This window comes from Notamacropus eugenii, chromosome 4 (assembly GCF_028372415.1).
Source record: "Notamacropus eugenii isolate mMacEug1 chromosome 4, mMacEug1.pri_v2, whole genome shotgun sequence".
In the NCBI taxonomy this organism is placed as follows: Eukaryota; Metazoa; Chordata; class Mammalia; order Diprotodontia; family Macropodidae; genus Notamacropus; species Notamacropus eugenii.
This window is the reverse complement of record NC_092875.1, coordinates 292,051,281-292,072,742: the sequence shown is the minus strand read 5'-3', so window position 1 is coordinate 292,072,742 and position 21,462 is coordinate 292,051,281. Positions and strand designations below refer to the sequence as shown.

General features: G+C 38.8%; 1 protein-coding gene and 1 long non-coding RNA gene across 8 annotated transcripts in view; both read left to right on the top strand.

Annotated features, from left to right (window-relative positions):
* The first annotated feature begins 9,089 nt into the window (after positions 1-9,089).
* LOC140501341 (uncharacterized) lies at positions 9,090-16,517 on the top strand. The gene is made up of 3 exons (XR_011966141.1): positions 9,090-9,455; positions 13,721-13,772; positions 16,223-16,517. It is a non-coding gene; the product is annotated as an uncharacterized lncRNA (long non-coding RNA).
* Positions 16,518-20,161: 3,644 nt separating this feature from the next.
* The window catches only part of EYA1 (EYA transcriptional coactivator and phosphatase 1), a 377,709-nt gene continuing 376,408 nt past the window's right edge, over positions 20,162-21,462 (top strand). For all 7 annotated transcript variants that reach the window (XM_072604857.1, XM_072604859.1, XM_072604856.1 and 4 more), the window contains exon 1: positions 20,162-20,425. The gene's annotated coding sequence lies outside the window, so the exon portion shown is untranslated. The remainder of the gene's footprint in view (positions 20,426-21,462) is intronic.

The window sequence follows — 21,462 nt, the reverse complement described above, 5'->3', positions numbered from 1 at the left end:
TGTCAGAATTTTGATTTCCACTATGGGATGCTTCTCAAATTCGATTTCCAAATATATTTCTGAGATCTGACATTACTCAACATGAATTACACCCATTTTATAGATTAGTAAATGAAAATGAGAAGTGATAAATCAATAAACAAAGAATTATGAAATGGCATCTATGTGCCTAGGCACTGTCCTTGGCTCTGGAGATACAAAGACAAAAAAAATTAAGTAGTACCTGCCTTCAGAGAGCTCACTTTCTATCTGAGGAAATAGCATATAGACATATTCCGTAAATGTATCCAAGAAATTTTAATTCTAAACCTTTGCTATGTGGAAAATAAAAGTTATATATGTAGAGTATGGTAGGTAGTAGAGAAGAAAGATTAGGATGGGAATTAAAAAAAGGAGCAAAGCCATGGGAGTTTCAACTTCTCCCTTGCTTATTATCTCTCAAATTTTTTTCCTTGGAAAGTATATTAAAATAATCAGCGTGATTCAATTGTCCCTTTGTGTTTTGAGCACAGTGGACCTCCCTTAACTCCAGATTTTCCATTGTAGTCAGGCTTTCACACCACTAAAAACATCTCTCTTGCTTTGTAAGGCAGCCAATGGAAATGCTTACTTCACAGGAGTATTTTCTGTGGTCAAAAAAGAGGATAGAGAGCATACTCATTGGGCTTGCCACTCCCTACCCTCAAACAGCCCCATTAATGACCACTGGGGAGGCAATATATGTTTGTTTCTTTTCAAAGTAGTGTGTTTAAATATTGTGTTTTGCATAGGTGTGTGTATTTTGGTGCACAGAGGATGGTCAGATCTTAAATTCAACCTTTTAATACCCTATTTAACCTAATTTCTTCTCTATTATACTTTTACATTAGAGTGTGAGATATCCAAATGCTGCTCAAATGTGTTTTGAATAACATACTTTATCTTACGTTTTCTAGATACAATACAAAAATGTGATATAGCCAGTCATTTAATGTTGATCTGCTAAGTATTTATGCCAAAATTTCAGGATAGCATAATTTGGAAGGTACAGGAATAAATAAAGCAATTGAATAAAAATATGACAAAGACTTCCAATAACTGCCTTCATTTCCCTAAGAGATATCTTCATGTTAAATCTAAGTTTCATGAACACAAATTACACACCTCCCCAGTTACAATTATCTTGTTTGTGAAATTGGAGAAATGGGGAATGAGCACAGCAGTAACCCCTAACAAAGGAGACATTTTGAAACCCACAAAACAAAATCCATGACTATAAAATGGATATAAATTCACTATTTTGACACACTAAGAAAGTAGGTACCGAGTAATTCTGACTACATTGATCAGTGGCTTGTGGTTATTGCAATTGTCTATTTCTTTTCATATAAAAGATATGCTAGACCTAATGTAGGTATTTTTAATGACTTCTCAATTCTGTAAGTTGATAAAATATGGCATATCCTCACTATAAGTAGTAAAGTTATAAATATATATGTAGTAAACTATATACTGAGCTGTACATCAGGGAGTATTTTACATAAGTGAGAATAATCTATAAATCTAAAGTGATTGGCAACCAGAACATTGGAATCTTTGTCATAGCCAATCATAGGCTACTACAGTAGGCTATAGATTGCAGAAGTAAGAAAACGTAAATTCTCAATATATCTAGTATAGTTAAATCATCTGTAATGGAAATGCTGACATAGTACTTCTCTCAAAGATGTACTGGCACAGTTTGAGATTGGAGTTGTGTGTTTGTATGTGAATGCATGCACATACATGTGTCTTCTTCCAATATTATTAGTGGAGGAAAAATGTAAGTTTACCGTAAGTTCTATTATCCCCTGCTGGCTGTTTGTTTGTTTGTTTTTTATAAATTTTGATTTTACAAAAAGTGCCATGAACTTGGTTGATTATATTTTTAAATTGGCAATTGTTGATCTTCTCTGTTTATTAAGTGGTACCAGAGGAGACCCAGTGAAATTCACTGACCCTGAAAAGATCTAAGATTCAAAGCAAACACGTAAAGTTAAGGAATGCAACATGCTGCTGAATTAAAATTAACACAGCGTATCACATGATTAAACATATACTAAACCTTTAATGTGAATAAGAGTACTGTGTCTACATCTGCATTCATGAATCAACAACGTCCACGTTATCTTTTTCTATGGACGTTGCATGTTCTGATTTAAAATTTCAAAATGCTTTCCCATGTCAATGACAATCTTAATAGATTCCAATTAGTTCCACAAGGCACTTTCTGATGCACAGGCCTCTGGCTTGATTGCGGTGAATGGTGGGTATTTCCTGTGTTTAAGCCCACATATGGATTGAGTAAGGCAGTGGCAGAGAGACTACTGTTTTCCTTCACTACATCTTCATTTCTTTTTTACAGGCTAAGCCTTTTTTGTTTTTCCTGGCTCTGTTGTCAAAATACTGACCAAAGTTTTGGCTCATGGTATTGGAACACTGGGCCAAAACAATCCTCTGGAAACCAGTGTGGCAAAATGTATTTTAATCTATACATTCACCATTCAAAGATGTGCAGAACCACACCCATTGACCCACTCTGTGGTTTAAAAACAACATGGGTTTGCCCCCAGAATTGTTTGATTTATAGGGCAAGTTTTTTCAAACTCGAGCTATCAACATTGGAAATGCTCTGCACCTTGGTTTCATCATATCTTATGAGTAAAACAAAACAAAACAAAAAATCCAAAACTAAATACACTGGGTTCATTTTGTTTCCATTAAATGAGACTAGGTATATGCCTTTTGCATTCTACAGGATCCTTTGAAAATATCTGTCAGCATCTCCCTGAATGAAGGTAAGGCAATGACATCTTCTGGGAAAAGTACAAGAAAAAGACTTTTCCTCTAAATACCAATAAAGAATTAAAGCAGATTTTTGAAGCATCTACCAAACAAGGTACAAATAACCTAGACAAAATTAAGGATTTTCTTTCAATGAAATATTCCTTTCTAAATATTTGAGATGTATTCATTCTTAGGAGTTATCAGGCGTTGCTTTTAATACTAATTTTCAAAATGTACTAGAAAGGCCTGAATTGATCGTTTTGGGGTTTGTGTGGTTTTTTGTTTTTTTTATTTTTTTGCAGTACAGGTAATCAAACAAGAATCTGTAAAGAATGTATACTTGTTTACTTTTTGAGAGATAGCAGCATAATATTGGCATCACTCCAGAACTTGCATGAATATAACTATTTTTAGTTTTCACTAATTTTATATCTTTCTCTGCACACTGACCAAACTTGTTTTTAAAATTCTAAGCGAATTCGTATCACTTTACCTTTGTTATATTGATCCATTCGGTTATATTCAACAAACATTTGTTGATCACCTTTTTTATGCCAGGCATTAGATGTTAACAGAATTGAAAAGTACCTGCTCCTTTCCTGATCTGCCTGTCTTAAACCTACTTTCACTGGAAAAATTTACTGAATTACATTTCCACTAGATTTAAATGTGCCACCTGGATTTTCTCCCAGATGAACAGCATGAACCAGAAAGCAGTCAAGAAAATGTCTTTTGCTATTAAATTAGGCATTAAAACTTTCAGCAAACTCCAGTTAATAGTATAGTATATGCTGTAGAGAATTTTACAAGAAGAAGAAAAAAAATTGGGGGGAGGAAAGGTTTTTTTTTAATGTAGCACCATTTACTCTTTCCCCATCTCTCTTATCTAGCTATTCATCCTTTTCTTAACTTTCACATCTTCAGGAAAGCCGATTTTTCAGATGAAAGTAAGGACTCAGGAAGAAAGTGGATAAAGAAGGACTTGGTTTTCTGGCGTCTTGGAGAAGAATCTGGTGACTTCAGGGGTTGCCACGTTTAGGAGATTTCCTTGGTTCTTAGCATACACTACCTTCTTCTTATCTCCCAACGCGGCTAAAGCCTGCGGCTTCCTTTTCACTGAACATTGGAATCTTCACCCTGGATACCTAAATAAAGCCTTTTCATGACCAAGGAGATAAACTTCAGAATCAGAGGTAGGTTTTGCCTTTGGAATTTAACTAAGTATTCAATGGATCCTGTAGGTTGCGTCCAATACAAGATGTGTATCATCCTCTCAGCATCCGGGAGTCCCGGATGGTCACACCTGGGATTCATTGAGACTGCGCATCCAGCACGCCCCTTGAGCTACTTTTTCTAAAAGCAAAGTAGCAACCCAAGTCCATGTGTGGGCGTAGTTTCTTCCGTTTGGGCGGTCTTGGAGGTTGTCCCGAGTACTTGGCTCGTGTCTATTTGCATTCTTTTTTAACGTACAATTTTCAAGTTTTCTTCATGCACCAGCGTCTTTCTTGCAGACTATATTTTATAGTCTGGAAGAAAAGGGCAAAGATATGCATTAGAAGGTGTTCAGTTATTATTTAAATTTCTTAACTCCCCATATGTTCGCTTTGATAAACAAAAATTAGACCTCTCAATGTCATTGGCGAAAATTAAAATCACTAGTAGGTACAGAATGGAGGAAAGGCTAAAAATGTTTCTTTTAAAAACAAAAAGCAAAAAAATTCTTACTTGTTGGTTGCAGATCTTGAGTTTGTGATTACTGATGTTTGTCTTTTGATCGTTCTGAATTGTATTGGCTAAGAGGTTATTCTTTATACTATGAGACTGTGGTCCAGGATGGTTTGTAGAAGACGAAGGAAATACATTCTTCTCTCACTGACTGCTATTGATTCTTCTTAATTTATCACCATTATTAGTCTATGTATTACAAATTAATGTGCTATATCTGTTTCTAATAAATGTTCTATATAGGGAGGGGCATTAGTTTACCTGTTCATTTCATTCCAGTCTATCACTTGAAATACCTAGTATTTCTGAATACCCTGTCAGGCAGGGTAAGTGTCACAGCTAATGCAAGTTTAATATGCACACACATACCTTGAATTGCAGAAGACCTGGGAGCTTAATGGATGTACTGAAATCACAAAATGACACCCTGCTGCTCAACACAGATAGGATACTGTGTGGAACTAAATGCATCTACTAATAACGTGTAGGAGTTTGCAAAGATACACCAATAAAAATAGTAATTCCAAATGAAAAGAAAACACGATTCTTTAAAAGTGTTTAGAAGGGTGCACAGCGGGATATATTTTCTTTCTTACTGGCAAGAGTATGTAACTGGATACCTTAACATTACTGAGAACATGAAAACATGAAACAAAAGTATTGATCCAAGAATACACTGAAGAATCCAAGTACACACTGAATTGCTTACTTGTTTGTTTGTTTAAATCGAGTCAAGTCAGTTGTTTATTACGAAAGCTAAAACTTAGCCCTCTCCTTTTCGATCATTCTTCAAAGGTATCCAAAGAAAGTGTTATTTGTATTGTTAAACTTACATTAGTCGAGCTTTAATTGCATCAGCTGCTAAATAGATGCAGAAATAATGGTATTTATAGGGAAGATGGCAATCATCTTCCTAAGGCTGCAGTCTAATGCAGGAACCTAATTAATTTAACCTGGCCATTCTCCTTAATGGCATCACTTTCTCATTCCCACAGATGGAGCTCAAAGGAATTAGCAAAACTGTTTATCCCAACAGAAGTCTCTGGCTATGGTTAGCGGGATGGCAGTGTTTCTTTGTATTGTTTCTCTTAAGGGAAGCCAATTTGAACAGTAAGGCAAAGTCTAGACAAAACTCATTAGAAATGCCAAGTGCATGTAGTAGCACCAGGTAAAAATGAAACCTTCGTTTGCTCCCTGGCTTTCTCTGACAAATAAATGAAAGGAGTAAAAGGCTCTTTCTAGAAACACGGAAGCAGGAATTTTAGATTAAGTAATTATAAACTACTACTATATGTTTAAATCATAACAAAACAAAAAGGAAATTAAAGTTTGTCCTGAGAAGAAAAAATTCCATTAATCTTATTTCTCCTGAAGAATTTCTTTAAATACTCCCTCTTTCCTAGATGACTTGCAACAAATACAGTGGATATTTCTAACAGGAGGCATTTGAGTAGACTCGTGCATTCCTATGTGTGCACTGAGATACAATCAAACAAAAAATGTTAGAAAAAGCAGACATTTATTATTTCAGGAAATAACGCATTTTCCCCAGTAACTATGCCGATTTGATCCCGTTAACACCGTCTGTATCACCGTAGCTGTTTATATTGTTTGAATTCGTAATCAACGAAGGTGCAATGTCTTGTGCCCAGCGTTAAAGTTTTCTCCATATATTTAAATTTCCTTCTGAATCCAACTAAAGGGTTTTGTTTATAATTGGGAATGTCAGCACGGATTGATATTCTCTTGTGAATAAAATAAATATTTTGCAAAGTGAGCATTTGCAATAAACTCTGGACGATTTTTTTTTTATGACCAAGGAGGAATAACCAATGATGCATAGAAACGATGAAGGATACAATTCTAGTTTCTTCATTTCTTTCTGGGACAAGGCAGTCGAGCAATTCAAAATCGTTTTTTGACCGTAGTGCAACACTGCAAGAAATACAGAGTGATGGGGGTGGGAAAAGGTGGGAGGAGGCTAGAATAAGCTGTATGCACATTTTCTCAAATGCCTGCTGGTTATTTGCACAGTTCTGTGCTCTCTTCACCCTTCCCCCACGAGAGAACTGACATCAACCTTTGGGATAAATTAGGGTCGAATGTATTCCAGGAAATCCCGATTGGTTTTCAGGTGGCATGTGGGTGACCATCAGTGGTCATTCTAAACGTGAAGGTAATTAGATGAGTCTTAGATCAAAACTAGAACTCAAGAAAGCCATTTTAAATGGTTCCTTAGAATCTAAAACCACCGGAAGGTCTGGGAGGGGCCAAACTGAGTTGGACTTGGTCCTGCTTTCCCGAGATTTCTGTCTCTTACAGGATCCCCCGCCCTGCATGACTCCTGTCTGTGTCTGCGTCTCAAGGTTCTCCTGGAGTGGTAGTAGTTTGCACAAACCATTCCTTGACACCAATAATGCCAGAGTAAAAGGCTACACTGGAGTGGGGTGGGGGGCGCAAGTAGGAGAGTAATAGTACTTACTGCATTTCTAACTCCGAATTGTTACTGTCCGCTAAAAAGGCAGTTCATCCCCCGCTGGTGAAATGATGCTTATTCAAAGAATACCCACCAAAGGGTAAAAACGGGCACAATGGAGTGGTTAGAAGTAGGAAGACATCAGTGTCTCAATCTCATTAATGGCTACTGGGAATAAGCTTTTCGAGCTGGTCTGACTACCCTTGTGCAGCAACAGCTGTGTAGGTGACGTTTGGGAAGGTTAGTGAATGACATCTTCCTGAAAGAACGATTCCGGGTAAAAGGGGGTGGAGGGGCACTATTAAAATAACTGGGTGTATTGCCGCCATAATAGGTGCCCATTTCATTTTCAAAGTCGCGGTTTGAGGGAGAAAAATTCGACACTCAATGAAACCTCAACCATAAGACTATGCAACTGTTCATTGTACTATCCCTAAATACAAAATATAAACCAACCAATTTCTTCACAACCAGTAAAAGAAGACGCTGGATTGCGACTGCACAATACTCTCATTTTTCTACAGGCTGGGTAGTCTGTCTGATAGACCTTGTTCACACTAAATTAGGAGAGGCATTGAGTTCAAAGAAAAAAGCCCTGAATTCGAGTCCTACCTCTGAAGCTTACTAAGTTCCTTAGCTGAGTTATGTCAATTAATCTTCCTGAGCCTCAATCCCTCATCTTCAAATTGGAATAATAATTCTTATACTACTTAATTCAAAGGATCGTTATGTGGTAAGCCCTTGAAAGCAAGACGAATAAAAGTGGATCATTATTTAATGTAACACCCTTCTTCGGAGGCACTTTTTCATTTCTCTTAAAAGCCCTACCTTCTCGTGACCCCTAAAGGTAAGAGTGTAAGATGGGCAATGTTAAACGCAGCACACGTCTGCGTGCTGGGAACTAGGACCTAGCTCAGCTTGCTTGTTAAACCTAGTATTCTTTCCATTAAGACCAAGTCTGTGTTTTGTCAGATGATCCTATTCAATTGCGCCCCCTACTCCAGCTCTGAAGACCCTACTCTGCGGTAAATGAGAACTTAGAAGTCAACAAGAACTCCTTCAGGCCATTTGCGAGTGCCCACAGAAATGATCCTAAGTAAGGCCTCTTCTGGTTACTGTGTTCTTCCTGAGTTTTCTGCCAGGTATGCTGAGTCCATACACAGAAGTCCTATGTTGGCAAGGGCCTGGGCTCAGGTTCCATTCACACCATTCAGCAGTCTGTTTTAAGTTTTTAGCCTTCTTTTTGAAATTACAATTTTCCTGAACTACTTCCCTCTACTACTTCGCAATTCCTTGTGGGTATAAGTGACTGACTTCAAAGAAGGAAACCCTGAGATGATGCAGCCAGGCAGTTGTTCTTTCTCGTCACTAGTAGTGTTCCGTATTGTTCGCTGCACTCACGCTGGAAACTCATCTCACCCCTCCGGGCATATATGCCCTGCAGTCCCGGCAGGGAGAGGCGCCTCACTCCCTCCCCCTTTAGGACCCAGGAGCTTCTCGGAATTCCCTCCCTCTCCCAAATATCCCGTCCCAAGAGAAAGCCACAGGCGGCCGGAAGAGGAGTGAAACCTGGTTGGGTCTGTACCGCACTGGCCCTGACCACTCTGGCCGGGGCCACCCAAGCGCTGATTGGAACTGTGCAAGGCTGCCGCAGTATCGGCTCTCTAAATCTTTAGTGACGCTCTCCTCCACCGCTTCACTACATATCTCTAAGTTTCCAAGTGAACCTTCCCTTGAGGTCAGACCTCCTCGTCCTCATAGCTCATTAAATGCACTTGCATCCCACCTCAGTCGTTCCCCTTCTAGTTCCTCCCCTACCTCTTCCCACCCACCCATCTCCATCTAGGGTACTGGAACCCGCGCCAGTGACTCTAATTGGAATGAGATATCATGGATTGTCGGTGGTAGCAGAGCTAGGCTGGAGAGGCGGGGGCTAGGGCGGGGACGGGAGAGGATGGGGGCAGAGAGAGGGAGGGAGGCGGTGAGTTGGGGCAAACCGATCTTGAGAGAGTTAAGCAGAAGCAGCTGCTAGGTAATAAGGCGCTGCTGGGGATGAAGCGATTATTTCCCCAGCTGGACGAGCGGAAGGGGACACTCACTGCTTCTGCAAGGGGCAAGAGCTTCAGCCACTGGGTAATATACCATTGAAAAAGGAGGGACTCAGTCCCCAGGCGAACTCCTCCCTTCCCCGCTGCTCATTAGAAACCTAAAGTGCATCACCGAGGCTCCCTTTCAGACTTAAGGATCCTGTACTAGGAATGTCTGATTTCCCTGTTGGTCCGACTTGGGAATGAAATTTCCCTGAAATCTTTTCCGAACCGGTTCCTCTCATAAGGGCGGCCACATCAAATGCTCGGAACACCCCACATCTACAACTTGCTGCCCTCTCTTACACGGTCTTTGCAACACCGAGTAGGATGCCAGATACTCTTTATTCCAAACTTCTGAGGTGAGAGAGTGAAAATCAATTGAATTCCCTTCCCCTTCACCACCACTCTCCCCCACACACCTTAAATACTATTTATCCCGACTAGAGAGACTACAGAAGTACTCAGCACGAATGTTTCGCAGTCTCTAGCTATCTAAAAGTAGAAGAGAGTGACAGTTAAATTCCTTTTTTTTATTGTTCCGACTCCTTTTCATCCAAACCTTTGGGGAAATAAAAAGAAAATTGCTGCTTCAGAAAGTTGCAGATGCTGTTTTTATTTATTTAAAAATTAATCCCTTTGACAAGTGCATGTTTGTAAATGAAAAAAGTTTGGAAATTATGAAAATTAAGAAAAACACAGAAATCCCTGACAAGCCATAACAACTGATTTTTATCTACCTTTTTATACTCTTCCATTATCCACCTAAATATAAAACCCCCGTGATTTTATGTAGTTTACAGAAACCACAGGTATTTGGCACTTGGTCTAGTGTTTTATTCCAATGCGTTCATGAATTGGCAACTTGTCTTGCTACGAAGCCCTCTAAATACATATTCGAGTCCTGAAGAAAAAAAAAACCCACACCGAACCGCAGTTGAATTTATTGCATTCAATTTTTAAACGCAGTTTTTTTTTTTTTTAAATGGGAGGAAACATCCCTGCAGCTACCTTAACTTCCATGGCTAAGAATTCTAATATTTCGAAGGATATCTAGCAATAAAATCTATGCGCTCCCAGGAATAATAATCAATGTAGAATTTCTTTCTTTGATGTTTACAACCAGTAATGTTTTCATTACGATCTTGTTAACATGTTTGCTTAATTCAAGACACTGTCAAAAGAGAAAAACGACACCGAACAAGGTCTTTTCTTCAGAAAAGAAAATAACATTTCTCTGCTAAGAACACGTCAACGTTATGGAAATATCCTTGCTACCTTGTTCTTTCCAAGAAGTTTTTTTTAATTTTTTGTTTTGCTTTATCAAGTTTCACATGTCTAGATTTACTGAAAGTTTGTCTTGAGTTTATTTACTGTACATGAAGGTGTCTAGAAATACCTGTAGAATATTTCACCAAACTTATCTACAAAGCTTTATTTATTTGGATACCTGGCTAGCTATATTATATGTAGAGCTATATAGATATGTTACCTTTCATTTTTTTCATTTCCAAATTGCCAGTGTTTGAAATATTATTGTTGGATTAAATTGGAAATGCCTCATATTTGGAACTTACCTAATGCCTGTACTTTGGATATGGGCAATGATGACTTTCATAGGTATGCTGTCTGGGGAAATATTGGACCACGGATTGATTGGCGCAGCCTACATGACATCTGCCCTTTTCCACTCAAACCTTCACGCGAAGAACTGTATGCACATCCGTGTCTAGAAACACGTCTGTGTTGGAACATTTTCCTTCTTTCATTTTTGTTGGGCAAGGGCAGCTGTAAAGGACAAAAGTCAGTGGAAAAGGATGAAGCAAAATCTCTAATTTTAAAGCTCCGTCATAATTTCAAATTTCTCTTTATTCCCCTCCTCCTCCTAGCATTATCCATCCCTCTGCCCATGTGTACAACCACGTGTGCGGGGCTGCATCACACAAACCTATCGCGTTTCTTCCACGGACTGGATTTATTTTTATTTTTTCTATTTTTTAAACCAGGAAGTAGAGGAAAAAAGCAGAGAAGAAACAGCCGGGAGCGAGCGACTCTGAACTCGAAAAACACACAGGCGCCCAGGCTCTACCCTGAGCTACAGGGATTGCCTGCAGTCTGAACCCTGTAGTCCTGGAGTTGAAACTGGACTGGCTCACTGTATGATGTCTGCTCACGTCTGGCTAGCCAAGCTACATTAAGAGTAAGAAGCTAGATTTCCACCAGATTAAAGGCTAAGTCAACAAAAGAACACTCCTACCTGAAGTGGCTTTTGCTCAACTATCTGAGCATGGCTCAAGCCATTTCATGGGACTTTGTCACGCAGGACCCAAAGCAATTCGTCCCACCTTAGCTATTGAGCCGAGTCCCCCAGGCCTCTCACTCTCCCTGACCAGCTCGCTCCCTGATTCTCCTGAAGAAACTCTCTCCCCCACGCTGTCTATATGCTCAGGCTTCCCCAGCTCAATTTTCACATCAAATAGTCTATGCAGTTTTGATCCTGGCTGCTACATTCTTGATTTCCCAGTGATGTTTCCTGAACACCAAAAAACCTCATTTAAACGCAAATGGATTGATCTCTCTACTTCTGCCTCCAAATTTAATTTTGAACTTGGGCATTCATGAATTCCTATGCCCTTGTTTTCAGTTTGAAGTAAGCCTGTAGACTAAGAATTAAGACAGGAAAAGAGGGCCCAGGCTTCTTTGGCTCCATTGGATCTCATTGCATATACAGAATTTATACAGATGCTACAGTGCAGCTCCATTAAAACTTTGGGCCAGTGAAGACAATTTACATAACCTCAAAGATTAAAGATTGTTGTTAGTGATTTTAGGACAGACAACTGAGCATAGGAATCAGATGCAGGTTTCCATGTTTATAGATTATTAAGAAAGAGTGACTCATTCTTCAGGGAAAAAATATTATTGCCCCTTTTGACATTCAGTTTTCTTTTATATGCTTAGACCAGCTGAGAGTTATTTAATAAGATTCGAGCTTTCTCTCCATGTGCAGATAAATCTTCTAAGATTTAAAGGGTCAAATAGCCATCATCTGAAACTTGGGCAAATCAATGGGGTATATAATTGAGTTTTGAATGTGTAGGATATTAAATCAAATACTGGACAGATATTTCAAAGTAAAATGGCAATCAGCTGTCAATATGTTGTGAGTTTTGAAATGCAAAAAAAAGCCAAGTATAGTCACAACTTTTCCCCCTTTCACAAACTATACTTATAAACATAAAAATGATTTTAGGTAGGACTTGGGAACATTCTATACTGCTTAGAACATGCTTAAAAATTATACCAAAATGGTTTTAAAAGAGTCTGTTGTGACATCAGCAATGTTAAGCTTTAAGGGCATTACATTTGTGTAATGAAAGAGAGAATTCATAATTGCAATAGGAAAAGGCTGAAAAGAAGTAAAGCAAATAAAGAATCCTCAACTCCTCAAAAAAAACCCACTTCTGACTGAAAATTCAATATGAAATAGAATTTAGGACCAAAAATGACTTCAAAATTTGTACATACTATATAACATAAATCAATACAATGAATTTACAATATTTTTGTTATTATGCTCAATGTATCCCATTTTATGCTCCTCAGTTATAACACAAGTTTCTCCTCCCCATGGTAGTTTAAGATGAGAAGGCACTTAGGCTGACATATGTTATTTTTAATATGTATAATCTACTTTTAGGACTATTATTAATGTGCCTTTCTGTTTGCCAACAAAGGGCTGAGTACCGAACATAAATGGGCTCCAGTCCATAATCTATGGCTTATTATTTAAGAGTTTTCTTTCATTTCAATTTTGTAAAATCTTTTTTTTAAAATGATGGTGGGGTGAACTGCATATAATGATTTCTGGATCACTAGATGGAACAATAAAAAAAGAATTTAATAAGTAAATGAAATTTATGAACTAAACTGCTCATCAAAAATAATATCAGTTATATGCCAAAAACTTGGACAGGAAATAACAAAATGAGATTTAACTTAGATAAGTACAAAATAATATGTCTGGGGGGAAATAATCTAATGCTCATAAACATGAGTTCCAACTCACAATTCCTTCATGAGAAAAAACTATGTCCTTCAGATTTGCTGGCTATTAAGATTTACTTAAGGAATGCGAGATTTTTCCCTCCTCAGCAAAACTGGGAAAGCAAGAATTTGGATAGGTGGGTAACTTTTATTTTAATTGCACCTGCATCTTTATCCTTGTAGGAAGTGGGGGGGTGTGTGGAGGGGGGAGTTACCCTACCCTACCCTACCCTACCCTAATGGTAATGATGAGTTAATTGGATGCTTGTTATGTGATATGGCAGAAATTATAAAGAGTGACCAAGTCAATGCCCTTTGTGGTTGCAAACATGTGACTATCACAGATATGATGTAGGAAGGTGACATTTAGTGATTTGTACAAGACACTGGCTGGATTATATCTATTTGCCTGGTGCTGGGTAGTCCAGCACTGGGCATTTGCACAAATAGAACAATAATAATAGATGATAAGCATCTTGTATTTTAAGGCTTACAAAACATTTTATATTTCTTATCTCTTAGATCCTCATACTAATGCAATAGAGTAAATACATTAGATATTATTATCCCTCTTTTACAGATGAGGAAAATGAGGCCCAAGAGATGTAATGACTTTGACCATGATCCAACAGGTAAGATCAAAATCTGTAATTTAGGTCTCTTCAGATTTTATGAGCACCATTCCCTCCACATCACATTCTCTCTTTTTGGCAATAATTAGAAAAAGAATCATCCAGAAGCTTTGGAGGAAGATACCTCTGAAAGACGACAAAAGGATATGACAAAGACAAGAGAACGAAAGATTTAAGATCCCTTCTTGGAGAATATGTGGAAGTTACTCTAGGTGTCCTGGGAGAGGGGCAGGAAGACTGAGAGAAAAGAGAACAGAGGAAAATTCAAGTTGAATTTAATTCAGAAAATGGTTCAGTTGAACAATTTGGAAGATCCAGGGAAGCAATCAACAAAGATTCCTATAGGAGTGATTTGAAACTTGAATGTGTAAATATTTTAAGATATATGCATATAATAATAAGACAGAAAAAGAAAGGACCTATGCATACTGAGCCTTAGTTCTTACCTGTAGTTAAAGGGTGGTCAAAAGTGAGGGAATTCTTTTCCCAGTGTTTTTTTTTTTTAAATTGGAAACACTAAAGAATAAATGTATAAAAGTTTTCTTAGTCTTTTTCCTTCAATTTCTTCTGACCAATGAAACTCATCCAAATCCTCTTTATATGACTGAGAAATGTTCTTGCCCTTTGTATTTACATTCTACTTCCTTCAGATTTTCCAGTAAAGGGAAAACTCTATTTATCAATAATGTATAATAGAAATGTTTCAGAGACTTCTGTTCCAAAGTAATGAAACAAATGATGTAAATGTCAAAATTTATGAGTCACGTAATAGCCCAGTTCCTGTCAAATGAACAAGCTTTCCCCCAGGTATGCCAGGCACTTTCCAAGGTGGTAATAGACAGAGTATTAACTTTCAAGTTACAGGATACTCTAGTGCACTGAATAGAGCTGAAAATAGCATGCAAGAGAACCGTTTAGCTCACTACAACTGACTATAAGCTACTAGAGAACAGGGACCATGTCTGTAGCATTATATTTGCATAGTGCCCGCTGTAACATGCTTCGTGAATGCTCTTAAACACTTTTCAATGTTGTTGACTGTGATGACAGCATTTGATTACAGTGAAAGACTTTATACTTCTTCCTAAGCACTAAATTTATAAACAAGGCGTGATTTAGCTAAAAGGGGGATAGGGAGAATAAATCCCAACGTGTTTTAAGATATTTTGTTGGCCAGTTAAAATGTTACTTGATTTAAACAAACAAATACAAAAGGTACTTCTGGAAGCCCTTCTCTTCCCCCTTGGGAGGTAGGTTTCAGTTCTGGGTAGATTCTATCCCATTATGGTACAAGGGCATCTAGGTGGCCCAGAGCACTGGCCTTGGAGTCAGAAAGATGAGTTCAAATCAAATTTTGCTTAAGATCCTTCCAACCTGTGTGACCCTGGGCAAGTCATTTAACTCCTGTCTACCTCAGTTTCCTCATTTATAAATAGTTCCCCCTTCCCAGAGTTGTTAAGAATCAAACGCATAAAGCACTTTGCAAATTGTAAAGCATTCTATACATATTTGCAGTTATTATTCTCTTCCATAGATGCTCAGGAGAGAAGTTTAATTAAAATTGGTAGACCTAATCCTGAATTTCCCATCTTTATATTCTCAGTAGTCAACTGTGTTTAGTGGATCTGCCCATAAGAAAATAATCCCATCAGAGGATGAAACAGAAGAATGGACACATTTATATATTTGTAGTTTGTGTCTTTAAATAAAGCGTGGTATAGTGTAGCATATGTGTGTAAGTGTGATGTCTGTGTTTCTGGGTGTACTCTCACTCTTCATGTAGGCCAAATTCAAACCCCAGGAGAACAACAGAATTTATGTTAGATGATGACCTTTGAATTTCTTGGATTTGGATTTGAAAATCTGAATAGGGCTGAGGTTCTAAATGTACACTTCGGGCACATGTGTTCCCTGTTTATGCCATAAGCCTATGTATAACTCTACACTTAAGTAGTTTTGAGCCCTCTATGTGCCTGTCCAATTCGCAACAGACTTTTTAGTCATTTCTTTACTGTACCTAATATAGATCATTATGGCAGCTAGGATTAACATTTTATGATGCACAAACAGCTGGATGCTCTGAGTTCCACATAAAATAACTGACATAATATTAACATACTTGACTTCTTATGCCTTTTGCTAGAGGTACACTGAGAAATATTATATACACATACCATGAATGCTTACGTGAATGTAAACATGCAAGCAATTTTACGTGAATAGTCAAAATGCATAGTTATGTCAAATTTCAATGCATTGCTTTGAACTTTGTTCTCTTTTGAATGACATATGCTTACTAGAAATATTTGGTGACTAAAGTGCTACTTTGCTTTTTATTATAAAGTTGATGTCACTAAAAACGCAAGATGAAAATCACTAAAAATATATTTGTAAAAGAAATATGCCCAGTTAAGTATAATGCATTTACTTATTGTGGATCTCTATTCCAGGGAGTGTCATCAATCCAAATTGTATATCCAGGACTGATGTTGGATTTGGATTTCTGATTTTGTTGAAGGATATGTAAAAACCTCAAGTAGTCAGACAGCTCCCTATTGGCTATGCATCTGAGAAGGCTCAAGAGGATTGTTTACCCAAGCAAGTGTCTGCAATGAATTATGCTCAGTAAATTGGCTCCTGCTACTTCTGTTTCATAGAGAAAATATGAAGAATTTGTATATTGTGCTAGGAGACTCCGATTGTCTCCCAACTACCATATTTGCTAGTAAAAGGTTTTGTTACATCTACATGTCTTAATGTACGTGTGTGTGTGTGTGTGTGTGTGTGTGTGTGTGGAGAGGGAGAGAGAGGGAGAAAGAGAGAGAGAGAGAGCGCCATGGAAAAAGTAAAATAATTTATATTTTCTATTTTTAAGATGCATTTCTATTTTTAATAGGTTTTTTCTGATTTTCAAAGCCAATTAATTTTTCTACCCTAATTATTGTCAGGTAGTCATTATGTAGTGGATAGAGAGCTAGCTGGTCTGAGATTCAGAAACACCTAGGATCAAATCCAGTCAGTCAAAGAGCATTTATTAAGCACTTACTATGTACACTATGCTAAGCTCTGGGAATACAAAGAAAGGCTAAAACAAAACAAAAACCACCCCCTGCCCTCAGTAAGAACTCTGTCTCATAGGGTGGCTATGTGACTCTCTCCACCCAAAGAAGTCCCTTGACCTCTCAGCCTCCTAGTGCCCCAGCCAATTGTATAAATCTAAAGTTGTAGAGCAGGCATGGATTTTTATGTTGGTGGAGTTTCCTTTTGGAATGAAAACACAGATTGGAGACACTATTCTACTGCCAAGATTATTAACAAAACTAATTAAATAGATTTTTCAGAAACAAAAAAAATCAAAAGGCCAGAAACTACACAAGCAGTACTGTTACAAAGGAAGGATCATATACTGATGCTGAGTAGCAAATATTATTCTCTTCTCAAAATGATTCTTAGAATTAGGAGAGGGAATCTGTGTTCTCCAAACTTTATATCCCTTTGTGCCACCATCACCACCACCTCGAGCACTGTTCCATTGTTTTGTACATGATAAGTTATTAGTAAATTTTGTTATGATTCTGATTTCTAATCAAATGAGAAGACATTAGACTATGAACTCCTTGAGGGCAGGGGCTGTCTTTTGATTGTTTTTTCTTGTTTATTGACTGATAGTGTGATATTACAATGTGTTAATGTAGATGGAGAGACCAATTTAGAATCAGAGTAAATATGTTTGAATTTCAGGAGGTACTCAGCAACTGTGTGATCTTGGGTAATCACTTTATGTCTCTGGTCCTCAGTTTGTAAGTCTGTAAAAGAAGGAGTTCTTAACCTACAATCTGTGAATTATATATATATATATATATATATATATATATACATGTATGTATGTCTCTATGTATGTGTGTATATATACATATAAATGTATATGTATATATCTGTGTATGTCTGTATATACACCCACATGTATACACATATGTATATATACATATAACTGTTATTGTTGAGTTTTATCTGACCCTGTAACCCCATTGGGGATTTTCATGATGAAGATACTGGAATGGTTTGCCATTTCCTTCTTCAGATCATTTTACAGATGAGGTAATTGAGGCTGAGTGAAGTGACTTACCCAGGGCCATATAACTAAGTGCTGAGGCTAAATTTGAACTCAGGTCTGATCTAAGGGCTGGTGTTCTATTCACTGTACCACCTAGCTGCCCCAGTTAGACCTTTTCAAATGAGTATTTTGTTTTCAGGATATTAGACTAAGCAATTACTTTTTTTTAAAAAAAATACTGTTTCTCTTGATTTTCAGTACCAGTTTTAGCCTGCTCTATACTGCCCTCTTGGTTTTGTCCTTTATGTCTTCCTTGCCAGGAATGACCAACTCCTCCACCCCCAGTCCATTCATTTGTCAAAATCCTTCCCCTCTTTCATAGCCCAATTCATATATCTCTCTCCAACTTTACGTAATGAATAATATTGACAAAGAGCAGGAATAAAAAAATGAAAGATACAAACAATAGTGTGTGAAAACCAAGCCATCAAAATCACAAGATAGATATGGTAAATATTTCAATATGTAAACATGTGATTATGAGCTAATTGGGCAATATCCTTTCCCAAAACTGTTTTCAACTTTGCCTCTATAAGAAATTGTCCTTAGCCAATATCAACAACAGTTTTTGGCAGGTATATCTGGAGGAGCCTGAACCACTATCAAATATAGCAGATACAATTTAGCACAAGTTTTATGTGTTTTTGTACTCTGTTCCATGGTTTATTTTTTAAAATCTCTCAAATCATCTAAGATCCTCAAAGAAAGGGGAAAGGTTTAATCTCCCCCCTCCCCGACAAATGTCTAGCAGTGTGGAAAACATCCAGCAGAGTCTCAATAACTATGTTGATTGATGCATATTCACATAAGAAAGTATTTGGTCTAATGAATAAAGAGATCTGGAATTAGAAACATTTTAAATTTAATTTGAATATTTAAATTTTGGGCCTGGAGTCAGGAAGCCATCTTCCAGAGTTCAAATCTGGTCTCAGGCATTTACTAGCTTCGTGACCCTGGGCAAATCATCACCCTGTTTGCCTCAGTTTCCTCATCTAGAAAATGGGATGGAGAAGGAAATGGCAAGTCAATCCTGTATGATTGCCAAGAAAACTCCAAAGAGGGTCATGAAAAGTCCCATACTACTGAAAAAGGACTGAACAAAATTTGGCTCCCACCACAACCATTTACTAAGTGCATGACCGTGGACAAGTCAATTAATAACTTTTACTCTCAGTTTCCTTCTCTGTGAAATGAGGATAATAACCTGCTGTGGCACTGACCTCAAAATCGATATGTTGAGGGTCATTACATAATGTCTCTAAAGAGACAGAGAATGCTCTTATGGATTCATCAGTGTAGGGAACTCTCCAGCTAAAAAATCCCCTCTGCCGGTACAGGTCCTTATCTTCTTTGCAATTTAAAGTCTGGGAGTTGCCTAGAAAATGAACTCTTAAGTGATTTGCCTAGGGTCCCACAGTTAGTGTGGAAGTATGAAGGTAGGATTTGAATTAGGGTCTTTCTGGCTTCAAGGACAGGTTCACTAAGTCTCTCTGCCTCTGATGTACGGAAATCCCTTTGTAAACATTACAAAGCAATATAAATTGAAGTGATAATTTTTCTTACACAGCCGATTGAGTGGCTTTGTGTGTATCTGAATGGCCATCTCTCTCCTTTTTTTCCTCTCATTTGCCATTTCTGGGTGACGGTGGAAAATGTTTGAAGGGAGATTAGTTCAGAAGGAGCTTGAAAGTCGAATTTCAACGCACTTTCTCTATATGTAGTAAGGGTTTATTTTACACAAGTAAATCCACGGGTTATTTACATAGCTGTCTGTACTTGTGATCCAGGCTCCCCAGTGAAAATAGGGGATGAATATAAGAAATTCAGAAACTCTTGCTTACAGCGTAGGAACAAGCAACTATTATTTTTGGCCGTTACATCTCCTTTCAAAATGCAAAGCACCAACTTTAACTTTAACTTTAACTTCCTCACACCTCCCTCCCCATATTCTCCAGACCCCCAAAGGAAGCAGCATCCCACCGACCCCTCCCCTTTGTCTCCAAACTACCTTTATGCCCTTCTAATTTTAATACAGAAAATTCAGGCAGGCCAGCGGCGTCCTGGGACTCCCCTCGGCAAGGGTGGGCAGGAGGCCCGGCGCGGGATAGTGCCCTGTGCCCGCAGCTGCTGCAGAGCCCTGGGAGCGCTCCGGGAGCCGGGCCTGGGGAGGAGGCTGGGAGAGGGACAGGGAGTGAGTGGGAGGGAAGAAGGGGGGTGGGGGGGAGAGATATTGCCTCGCGCTGCTCATTGCTGAACTTGCTGCGCACTTCGGGCCAGCGCACCACTTTTTTCTTATTTCAAGAGGCACTAGAGGTGTGTCTGTGTTGTTTCTGTTTGTTTGTTTGGTTTTTTAAAGAAAGTAAAGGGGACAAAAGAAAAAGAAAGAAAGCATAGGCTCGTATTTCTGGAAGCTGGTGTACAGACAGGACTCCTTCCAGCGCCGCTTGTCCCTATCAGTTTACCCATTTGGGTTTTCTTTTGGAACAACTGGTTTCTCATCCCTGCCTCGTCGCGAAGCAGGCCCGAAATTCTGAAACAAGTAAGTCAAGTCTCCTGGTCCCTTCCTCCTTGCTCTCCTCCTCGTCCTCTTTCTCCTCCTTCCCCCCACCCCCCTCTCTCTCTCCTCTCCTGACCTTCCCACATTCACGCAGGGGTAGCCACCAGCCAGCCGTCACCATGCACTAGTCACTGTCCACCGTCCACCAGCCACCACTTCAGCCCGGCTTACGCGTCGGAAGATGCATGACCTTTCGCGCTGCCTTGGCCTCCCATTGCGTTGTGGTGACGAGGAGACTGTTGTGAAATTAAATCTGACCCTTTAGCGCAGAGACAGCTGCAGAGAGCCCCGGGCAGCCTCAGGCGGGGGCTCCCCTGGAGCCAACTTGCAAGCCTTGCTGGGAGTTAGGACTAGCTGGGAAGGCGGAGAATTGGACCCGGAACTCCAAAAATGGGGTGCACAGCCTTCAGACCACGACCGGAAAGATCTATTGGTGGGGATTGGTGACCCAGTCCTGCTGCTGGGGGGAAAGAAAAGAAAAAGCAGGGTGTCCATACACCCTCCCATAAGTGTGTGTGTGTGAGTGTGTACATCCACACACATACCTACCTATTATACACATGTGTATATATGCACATATGTATTATATAAATGTATACATGTAAATACATGTGTATGGGTAAGGGAGAGAGTGGGGAGAGAGGAGGGGGGAGGGGGAGGAAGATGCATCTCTCAGGGTTCCTGTCTAGGTTTCTGTTGATTTTAGGTAGGCAAAGTGCAAACCTGGGTGGTAAATATATGGGCACACACGTAGTAATAGGTTGAGGGTAAATTTTTGAACTTGGAGGGGAAAAAAGTTCAATGTCATCTACCCCTTGCCTACCACCCCTACTGTAGAGCACGTGTGTATGTGTCTGGTACTGGTTTGTTTTTCCTAATGGAGGTGGTGACTGATTGGGACTCCTAGGAAGGGGCTGAAGTCTTTCTGGCCCTATTTCATGTTATGATTGCTGTCTTAGAAATGTGCTTGTGTTCTAAGCTCGAATAATATAAAACATTCCTGTGTCTGTGAGTGTTAG